This window comes from Pocillopora verrucosa, chromosome 1 (genome assembly GCF_036669915.1).
Source record: "Pocillopora verrucosa isolate sample1 chromosome 1, ASM3666991v2, whole genome shotgun sequence".
NCBI lineage: Eukaryota > Metazoa > Cnidaria > Anthozoa > Scleractinia > Pocilloporidae > Pocillopora > Pocillopora verrucosa.
In genome coordinates, this window is record NC_089312.1 from 23,915,745 (window position 1) to 23,926,130 (window position 10,386).

At 39.8% G+C, this 10,386-nt stretch overlaps 1 long non-coding RNA gene across 1 annotated transcript; it reads right to left on the reverse strand.

Annotated features, from left to right (window-relative positions):
* Window positions 1-3,828: 3,828 nt before the first annotated feature.
* On the reverse strand, window positions 3,829-6,840 carry LOC131796817 (uncharacterized). The gene is made up of 2 exons (XR_009341169.2): window positions 6,537-6,840; window positions 3,829-4,103 (listed from the first exon to the last, which is right to left on the reverse strand). It is a non-coding gene; the product is annotated as an uncharacterized lncRNA (long non-coding RNA).
* Window positions 6,841-10,386: the final 3,546 nt, after the last annotated feature.

Consider the following 10,386-nt stretch of genomic DNA (forward strand, 5'->3'; position numbering starts at 1 on the left):
CGCATGTAAGTGTAAAGTCGTTAATTCAACAATTGAATCTTGTTGTTACATTCAATTAGAGGGTGCAAACTTCTCAGACACCCATTTCAAACTCTTGGGACGAACAGGCGCCATTGTTCATCACGATGGTCTGCACGTCCAGCTAGTGATATCTCTTTGAAATCGATAACTGGGGCCCGGTCTCCTATATCAACTAAATCTTGCAGCTCTCCTTTTAGAAATACCAACCGGAAAAGAGAAAAAAACTAAAGAAAAGGACATCAAATTTACGTTGATTAAACTATGCGAAGTAGAAAGAAAAGTGAAAGATGTGTGAAACAATTAGTACGGCTTGGGTTTTCAAATTGCAAATCAAGTAAAGTAGGCCACTAACATATATGAGACCTCACTTCAACAACACTGGAGTAGAGACTCAAGAAGCATCGATTCCCACGACCAAAAACAAAACAAAACGGGACTTTAAGGCCATTTACCGCCGAGGGATTGCGTCTTCGTAAGGTATCCATCACAGCAATAAGAAACAAACAATCAGACCGTGGCAGAATTCTCTATGAGGTGGCCCTCATCACCTGAAGACTGGTGATGTGTGGCGGTTCATATCGGACGTGACCAAATCAGGACACAAGTTAAAATGCTTGTTTACTTATTCATGTTATTTTACTCATGTTTTTACTTTGAAACTCCGAATTTTGAAAACACGACCAGGAAAAAACAAATACACGGAAAGAACTGGTGGGATGTAGAAATGACCAGAAAAGGATCAGAGTAATTATCATGGCGATCTAACCTTGATCCGAAGCAACAACAAGATTATCAGAGAAAGAAACCAATTGCGGCGAGACAAAGAAAGCTATAAAACACGTGGAAATAATAGGGTAGAGAAAAAAAAAAAGTCATTCGCCTTGTTTGGCATTATCATCTATAAGAGAATTTCGGTTATATTCTCTTCTCATATAACATGTTTGAAAAAGAGTATTTGGGTTTTCAAATTACAGCACTTATAAATAGAATACTAAAAATTGTTCTTTTAGGAATCAAAGTCGGTAAGACCTTAATCCGTTTGGTAATAATCTAAGGAAATAACTTCAGTTCTCTCTTAAGAACAATGAGCATCACTAATTAAAAACAATTATAGGCCATTAGTATGTCGATCAGATGTATAATTAACCGCGACAATGAAAAAGCGGTGTAATTTTTTTTTTTTGCGCTTTCCTAAAAACACAAAAAATTACGTCATTTCGGAGGTTAAAGTGACCACGAAAATAATAATTTCATCGTGTGCATACGGCACGAAGAATATGAATATTGTCTACGTACTATTTTAACAATCTGGAATTCCTTCAGTCGACTAATTCCTTAACAACGCGAATTTTGATAAAAGTACTTAATTCGGTACTATCAAACTCCACATTACAAAAAAGATTTCGAGTTTAGCAAAACCATACCAGTTCAAGGTGACAAATGTGATTCTCGAGCCTAATAGCAAAAGGCTGAAGCACGAGTTACATTTTCCAGCAGAGCAGGTGCAGAGAATTAGAGTACAACCCCCTCCCATGGCACAGAAACCGAAGAAAGTTCCAGTTTGGTTGGGCACCCTCGCCCACTTGTTATTTCGCCAACAGGTCATTTTCTGCAACAAGTCGTCTCGCTTACGGGTAAGTGAGCCCAAGAGTCAAGTCGCCTTCAGGTTTATTTCACCCACAAGTCGTTCACAGGTTGGTTCGCCTACAAGTCATCTCGCCTGCGGATCAGTTCGCCCACAAGTCATCTCGCCTACCGGCCAATTTTTGCCTACAAACAGGAGCTCATTACCCGGAGCCTCCATACCAATTGTACCCTTGAGTCAACCCTGTCCTGTATCTTTTTATTTTTATAACTGAAATACGTGGGTAGGTTTTTTAATTTCCCGCGAAAACACGCTGACGTTCGCATAACACCCTAAAAAAAAATGGTAAACTTTCCGCGCTTTTCGCCATTATTGAAATACTTTCGTACGGCCTGCATGCGATGTAAACAATAGAGGACCACAGCTCTCTTATGATTGGCTACTATGTAAACACCCCCGAAAAACCCCGTGGGAGGTGCTTCTAAAAATAGAAAGATACGGGACAGGGTTGACTCAGAGGGTAAGTATGGAAGATGGAAGCTCCAGATAATAGGTTCCTGCTACAAATCATCTCGCCCACGAGTCGGTTCTCCCACAAATCATTTCGTCTACAGGTTTGTCTCGTTCAAAAGTCTTCTCGCCTACAGGTTGGTTCGCCTACAAGTCATCTCATCCACAAGTCACACGTCATCTCTCATACGGGTTGGCTCACCCAAAAGTCAACTCTCCTTCACGTCAGTTTCGCCTACAAGTCGTTTCACTTACGGGTCAATTAGCCCACTAGTCCTTCCCCCCCCCCGGTTTCTTCGCCCACAGCTCATCTCATCTACTGATCAGTTTCACCTACAAGTCATCTCGCCGGCGGGTTGGTTCGCCCACAAGTCATTCCAGTTACGGGTCAGTTTCGCCTACAAATTATCTTCCCGACGGGTCAGCTCGAGCAGAAATCAATTTGCCTACAATGTCAGTTTCGCTACAAGCCATACCGTCTACGGGTCGCTTTTTCACTCATTTTCGGCGCATACACAGAAAGACTGTTAAGAGAGAGGGAATTGTCAACCAAAATCTATTTAGGGACGGAAGTCAAGTTCTGTCAAGTTTGCAATAAACATTAGATCTAAGTCCGCCATGAGAAATTTTGCCAATAATTTCTGGTTGTTGCTTAACCAATAGACTGCACTTTCTATGGGTTTAACGGCGTAATAACCCAAGCGGGATGTTGGGAGAACACTTCAAACGTTTGTAAATCACGAGCCAGAGGAAGAAGAATGTTTTCGCCTTTTCAACCTTTCAAGTGTGTAATTTACGTCAAACACGTTCTCCATACGTCTAACATCTAATCATTCCTTCTGAGCATTCTGCAATTTTTGTAGGCAGTATACATGCAGACACCTATTTTACGGATGTCACTCGGTAGAAACGTCAAGTAACATCCCAAGAAACAGCTGCGTGCAAGACAAACAGCGCTTTTCGTTTGTACGGAGAACCCTGGTTTTACATCTGGAAACAGATAGGAACCACATTTTTCACTGGAAGTATATCGGAGAAAAAAGAGTTATCGCCAGGAAACAGCGCCAGTTAAATTCTCTTGTATAATGAAATGAGGAGCTTTGCCAACCAAGTTTTTTGTCGAAAATTGTATGACCCAAGTCCTCTTTGGGAAAACGTTAGCTCTGTGCGGAAGGAAGACGAAAACACGGTAACAAGGAGGAAGAAATTATTATCGTTGTGGTAATCAAATCACGACACACTTATGTCTTACGGTTTTCCAAGTTTGAAGATAAATACTTGCGTACAAACATGAGGTGCCAGTTACACAATGCCGCTAAGCCTCGTTCACGACGAGGGGGTCCAAAAAGGTCTTTTCAGGCTGTCGACATGCTGTCTGGTAACTTGCGTAGCTGGCGGGTTTCAGGATCATCGCTCGTTGAAAGTTAAGGAAGCGGAGCCGTCTAAAATGTCTATTAGCTGACTAATCAACGCTTCAAAGTACGCACAGATTGTCTCAATAACATTAGCTGTTTAATTCGCCCATTTTGAACGACGTTCCAGGCTGCAGTACACCGAGATCAAGTGATGAAAGTGGTGCAGATTTTGAACAGTAACGGCAGTTCAGTTTAGAAGAAAACCTGAATAATAGTCTTAAGCCAGTTTAATAGAGTGATGTGCAAACAGTACTTCCAAACGCTTTCAGCTCAGCGGCACAACATTGACAACCACTGTACAGTTTATTTATTTATTTATGGAAGAAATTTACAGGATACAAATTATAAAGGGTAAAAACAGGAGTGAAAAGGAATCAAAAGATTATAGACTGCTGTTCATATTCTCTTGAAATGATTACAAAAGTTCAAGTACTAAAGTAAAAATGAAGAAGAATGTATTGGGATGCAGGTAACGTACACAACGTCCGTAGAAATGTCACAAAAATTGTCCCCGTGTCTGTATAATATCACCGTTCCATCGCTTCCACGGGTAGTTTTTAACATCTATAAAACTGAGAATAAAGAAAACATATTTTAATTGATATCAAAAAATGCAGGAAACTTTCGTAATTATTACACTATGCTGTTATTCAATAATTGTTCAAGACATTTTATGGGTGATTCGGCTTTTTACTCAAATGTAATTACACAAATGTGAAGTAAATAACTCTCTCTTCTTTTTTTCTTTCTCTTTTTTATTCTTTTGCTTTGGTTCCATAATCAACCGCTGCTCTGGAAATGAGCCCGCCCTCCTCCTTCTCTATCTCAAGAAGATCGTAGACCGGACGACAAAAACCTGCGCAAGCCAAGCCTATTCGCTGCCCTACTAATTAAAAAAAAAAAGAGTCAAAGAAAAAAAGAGCTCAGCGGAACATCTTAAATCTGTTTTTGAGGTTTTAAAATCTCAAAAACAGTTAACGCCCTTGGGAAGAGCTCAAGCTCGTGCGACTCACTGCATTAGCTTGGTCAGCCCTTATACATGTCGTTCTCTTTCGTGATATTAGGTTCGTCGTGTTATATGGCGATATTGATTAGCGAATAAGATCCTTGGAATATAAAGGCGACATAAACAAATCCATACATGGCGAATACCAATTGTTTCTTTCATTCTTGTGTCACCAATAAGTAAGTTCTCGTTGACAGAGTCGAATAACCGAGAAAAAAAAATTGTGTCAACGTCGAATATAACACCAAACTTGGAACTCAAGGTACTTTTGTTTCAAAACGAGATGGCGTTGTTTTGAGTCCCATGCTTCCCTGCAGCTCAAGTTCGTCAATAATCATGAGCTTTGCAAAAGAAAAAAGGTCGCTTAAACCTTCAACAAACAAAAAAAAAACCGTGTGCGAAGGGTCGACCATTTTTCGACCTCACGCCGAGAAAAAAAACAAGTAGGGATGACAATAAAATCGGCGATGGTCACTGAGTTCGCAGCCAGCTTGTTAGTTATGAGAGATATCAAACAGGGTGGATAACGCAGTGATCATGAGGTGCACAGACTTACTAATCTATTCTTAGCCATCTGTTAAACAGTTGATTTTTGTGGAAAAGATTTGCTTAGGTTCCAGGCGTTTCGTTAACTGTCCGCTAATCACTGATTCGATCATGATTACTTTCTGAAGCGCTGGTGTGTTCGTCTTACTACGAAAGTTATCTGATTTTTACTTACTATCTCATTTCTCTTTTTTAACGACTGTCGAGAAGATCACACAGTGAAAGAGGCATCCCTGTAATTCTGTGCTCTTCTTTCGGAGTTTTGTCGTATCATTCGTTCCTCCTCCGGTGTGAAACGGCGATTAGAGTGCCTCGACGTAGATTCATCGTTAGGTTCACGGCATTTACAAAATATCAGCGATAAAATCCAGAATGAGAAGAAAACACCAAATAGAACTGCTGAAACCACTAGAGCTGTTTTTTTATCCAATGCCATGTGAAGGCTGGTTGTTTTGTTGACAGATGGCGACTGGATTTAGAACACCATGAACGCTCGCTAATTTGTGCATGTGATATGACTTACCGCCTCATTGAAATGCAAGATTTTCACTTTTCTTTTGTCCACATTTGTTATTCTTGAAGTACATAACCCCTAATTTGCATTGTAATTGTATTGATATGTAAACACGTTCCTTAAGTCGAGCGCAAACAAACAGAGATTGCTTTCTTATTGTGTAGTCCAAGTCTAAAGATTCATCTTTGTATTTGAAGCGCTTCCAATTTAGCTCATACATTCAAATAATCACACGTTATGTCATGCTCCCCAAAAATGTAATGTTACACTGAGCTGATTACGAGTCGCTTGGAGATCGGATATCGGATTGTCACGACTTCGGCATTTGAAACGGTTTGCCTTAGGAATACAATCCTGCAAACGGGCAGACAATCAAATATTCCGTGACTATATCGAATCGCCACCGCCCTCTGAACCAATTTACTTGCAATTTCAAGTCAGATTGTATTATTACTCATGTGAGACTTCTGACCAGCTACTCTTGGATACTGGGAAAAATTAATTACTTGGTCCTTTTTTTCTTTCAGTTTCTCGTGTAGCCTCTTTATCATTAAAACGTGTACACCGCGTGAGCCATTGGACAAGTTAAGCATATTCATTTACGCACATGGCTCGTTTGCGGTCAAAAATAGACAAAATTTATTAAAGCTGATAGCCATTTTCCCGAAAATTCTAAAGACTAATCGTATATTTCGAGTACGCGTCAATAAATCCTGTAGTTAGAATGTAAAGGATCGGAGCTTGTTTTCTGGATCAGTCGACTGTGAAGATATCAAACCGAAATGTTGTCATGAATTATCGTACGAATTCTCCAGTTAAGTCGCATGATAATAACTGACAGTACGGACATCTAGACACCCAAAGTAATCATCCGCAATACTAACGGAAGTATCACACATGCGGTGCCGTAGCACGCAGTGAAAAATTTTGAAGACGTACCTTGCTAAGCTAGTGAATATCAGAATCGTTCTTGCCCGCCTAACTGAGGTTTCCTTCTTCAATATAATTGGTTTCCTTCTTTAGATCTTTGCACGGGGTCCTGAAGTAGCACATACTTCCAATCCAGAAGACAAAAAATAGTGCAAAAATCACACTGCAAATTGCAATAGCGGCTGCTGCATCGGCCATAGCGGGAAACGATGAGTTGATTCTTCAGGAATATGCGTTTTGGGTGCTTGAGCCTTCGTGTTGTGAAATTCTTTGATTTGAAAATGTTTTGTGCATAATCAGTCATTCGTATCAGAATTTGGGGTCAGGTCATGCGAAGGAATGACTTGGATGACAATGCGTCGTGAAAAGAAAAATCATGAATAAATATATTTCAATACTTCGGTAAATAAAGTGTATACTAAATTATATAATTAATTAAACCCTACCAGCATCATCCCTACCTCTTCGAATGGGTGACAATAAAACATATCCAAAAAAAGGTTTTATTTATCATTTTACTATGAAAAGGCCACTTGATATTTGGCGCCAGCTATCCCACAAATTTGGCTAAGAAAAATTCCAAATACAAAAACTAATGTCTAACAAACGCGAAATCAAAAAGTGGTTATGGAATGCAAAATACCGCAACCTCCTACGACGACAAGTTTGCATTTGCTGTACAACCATGGATAGATGGATGCATCTTGGGGTATATTGTATGTGGGGCCTATATATGTCTGTGTAAATTAAAATTCTTCTCCTTTTTTCCTTTTTTTTTTCATTTCAGATAGATTTCCCAAAGAATTGCCATTTAGCCTAATCCTGTCACTATATATTCGTGAGAAGGCTTTGAAGGCTCTGAGCAAAACTAATTTGTCATTTTACTTGACATTGTCCCAGACTTCAAGGAGATCGCAACCAGGCTTGCACTACAAAAGGATTGTTTATTCCTAAAGGATTGCCCTTTATGATTCAATGATATGCAATCCACCATGATCTGATACTATGGCAGGAACATGAAACGTTTAACCCTGAAAGGTGAGCCTTTCACGTGATGACTGACCTGTGGGCGAGATGACTTGTGAGTGAAACTGACCTGTGGGCGAGATTACTTGTTGGCGGGAGTAGATCAACCAAACCGTAGGTTACTGCGGTTTCTGTACGGTGAAGCCATAAGCAATTATTGAATGAGGTTGAGCATGATTTCATGAATTAACCGCCGCCTGGTTAGCTCATGCGGATGAGCGCTGGACTATTGTGCAGGAGGTCGAGGTTCAAGACCCAGACCGGACCCACACTCAGGGTCTTAAAATAACCGAGGATAACGGGCTGCCTTTGCTATGATATCTGCAAGCGGTTAGACATCTCGGATAAGGGCGTAAAGCCGATGGCCCCGTCTCCTGCATCTTCTCGGCACTAGTTAGTAGGGGACGTTAAAGAACCCACACACTTATTGCAAAGAGTAGGGAACGTAGTACCCGGTGTTGTGGTCTGCCCTAGAAGAAGCTTTACGAACCTGACCGAATCCGAGAATATAAGCCTTGTAGAGAGGGAATGCTCGTAATATGGTATATATAGATTAATAAAACCGCGGTCTGAGTTGTTTGCTAAAGCTGAAGGCTGAGGCAGATAACACATGAAGGATTACGATCTTGAACCCGCTCTCATACCATATGAGGCCATCGCATCTTGCACTCATGACCTCATAATAATGCTTTATTCTTGTTAGATTCACATAAGCGGAAAGAGCAAAGTATCACCCCTATGCATTTTCACCGTTTGGGTTTGGTCCTTACAACTGCGTCAGTACGTATTGCAACTGACCCTGTTAGATTACTGGAGAAGTACGAGCTAAAGCGCACCGGGAAAATAGCTTTGAGTGAAAATCTTTTTTATCTTTTGCCTCAGAGTGTTTTTTCAATTTTTTTTTCTCCTCTCTGTATGCTATAGAGTGTTAGTATTTGCAATGTACGTTTTTGCAAAGTTTTTGTGTCGTTTCAACAAACACGTTTTGGTAACTGAATGGATGAAAAAAAGGAAAATAAAAGAACAAGAAACAACAGATAACCCAACCTAAATTTGATGGCAACTTGGTGATTTTTACAAACTATCACAATCACAAGAAAGTACTGCACCTTGCTCATTTGGGTTTTAGATCAATGGCAACGAAAGTTTAGTATCTGAAGAGTGCTTTCCAATCTTAAGTGACAACGATTGTTAAGTTTTGAACGATGAATTCAGAACCGTATTAAAAGAAATATTGTTAAGTTCTTTGGTTTGAGTTGCAATGTTTAATTTAAGCTTCCTAATTGATTAAGAAATGTGTCTCTTTTGTTGCAGTTTCGCTGTTTATTTTCCGTTTGAATGCGTTATTGCATAACCGTCTACTTTTTCACAATGATTAGTAATACAGATGAGAAAAACGCCAAAAAAAATCAAACCTGGTGTGAGGCCCTGTTCTTAAAAGAGCTTTCTTATAATAAAATATGATAAACCGGCACATTAAAATTATCCATTTTCATTGTATTTATGAAAGCCAAGAGAACATGAGCGAAGGTGAAAATGTCGTCCCAGACGAGACCTTCCCACGATTCTTCCCAACATTCTGAAGTTTGCTAGGTCACACTTAACTGTGGCCAAAAAGCAATTTTGATTTACACCAAGCACATTTTAAAACTGAAAGGTAATGAGGAGAAAAGGGCGATAAAAAAAATGTTCTTTACTCAAGGAATATTGCTTGATTCAACGTCAATTTTCAGAACTGAATAATAAGACATTTTCATACAATCAGTAAAGAGGATCGGTGTGCAAGTGAAAGAGGTCAGGTTGAAAGTTTTCCAGCAATGCTCCTGAGGATTCAGGACTTCTAGTTGGCGTCGAGAAAACATTTTGAGAATCAGTATCAATGGTGAATGTTGTAAACACAAGCCGAGAAAGGTTATCTTTACTTGGATGTTAATAAGATTCAGTTGATCAGTTTGTAGTCCCCTAAACAGTTGCACGTCGGTGGGAGATGTACTTGTTGTGGAAGAAAAGGAGACATCTCCCAGAGTATGTAGTCAGCACACTCACGTATGCTTTTTTTTTTTTTTTTCGAGCCGAGAAACCACCAAAACAGAGTGTGTGAGACAATATTTGTTTACAAGAGACAAAAAAAATAGAAAACACGACCGAAACAGTTTGATATCGCTCTTGGAGCAACGCATGGTCCACATTTTTCTGAAAAAAATAAAGTAACTCTTAACAGCGAGTCTGAAAATAGAAATCGCTCCTTTCTATCAACCTTTACAAAGCCTAACATAACCGAAACAGCTAAATATCGCTCTTGGAACAGCGCGCTGTCTACATTTTGAGCATAAAAATCGCTCCTTTCTATCAATCTTCACATAGCCTGTATTGTCCAGATTTACCCACGACGACTGAAACAGTTTGATATCGTTCTTGGAACAGCGCACTGTCCACATTTTTCTGGAAAGATAACGTAACTTTTAACAGTGCGTCTGAATATGGAAATTGCTCCTTTACATCAACCCTTACATAGTCTGTATTGTCCAAATGTGCACAACACGACCAAAACAGTTTAATATCGTTCTTGGATCGATTGGAAGAGCACGTTCTCTAAATTTTTCAGGAGTAATTAGACAAACTTTCACAGCGCGTCCGAAAATAGAAATCGCTATTTTCCATCGTCCTTTATAAAGCTTATATTGGCCAATTCGTTCAGAAAAACAAACGTAGGCGGCGTTCCTTTGATCTGCATGGCTAATGATCACGGGTCCATTAGACAGGCTCTCGACTCAAAGTGAAAATTCTCGAATGCCCACTTTAAGGGATCTATTGTTTTCATTCAAGAGGACCG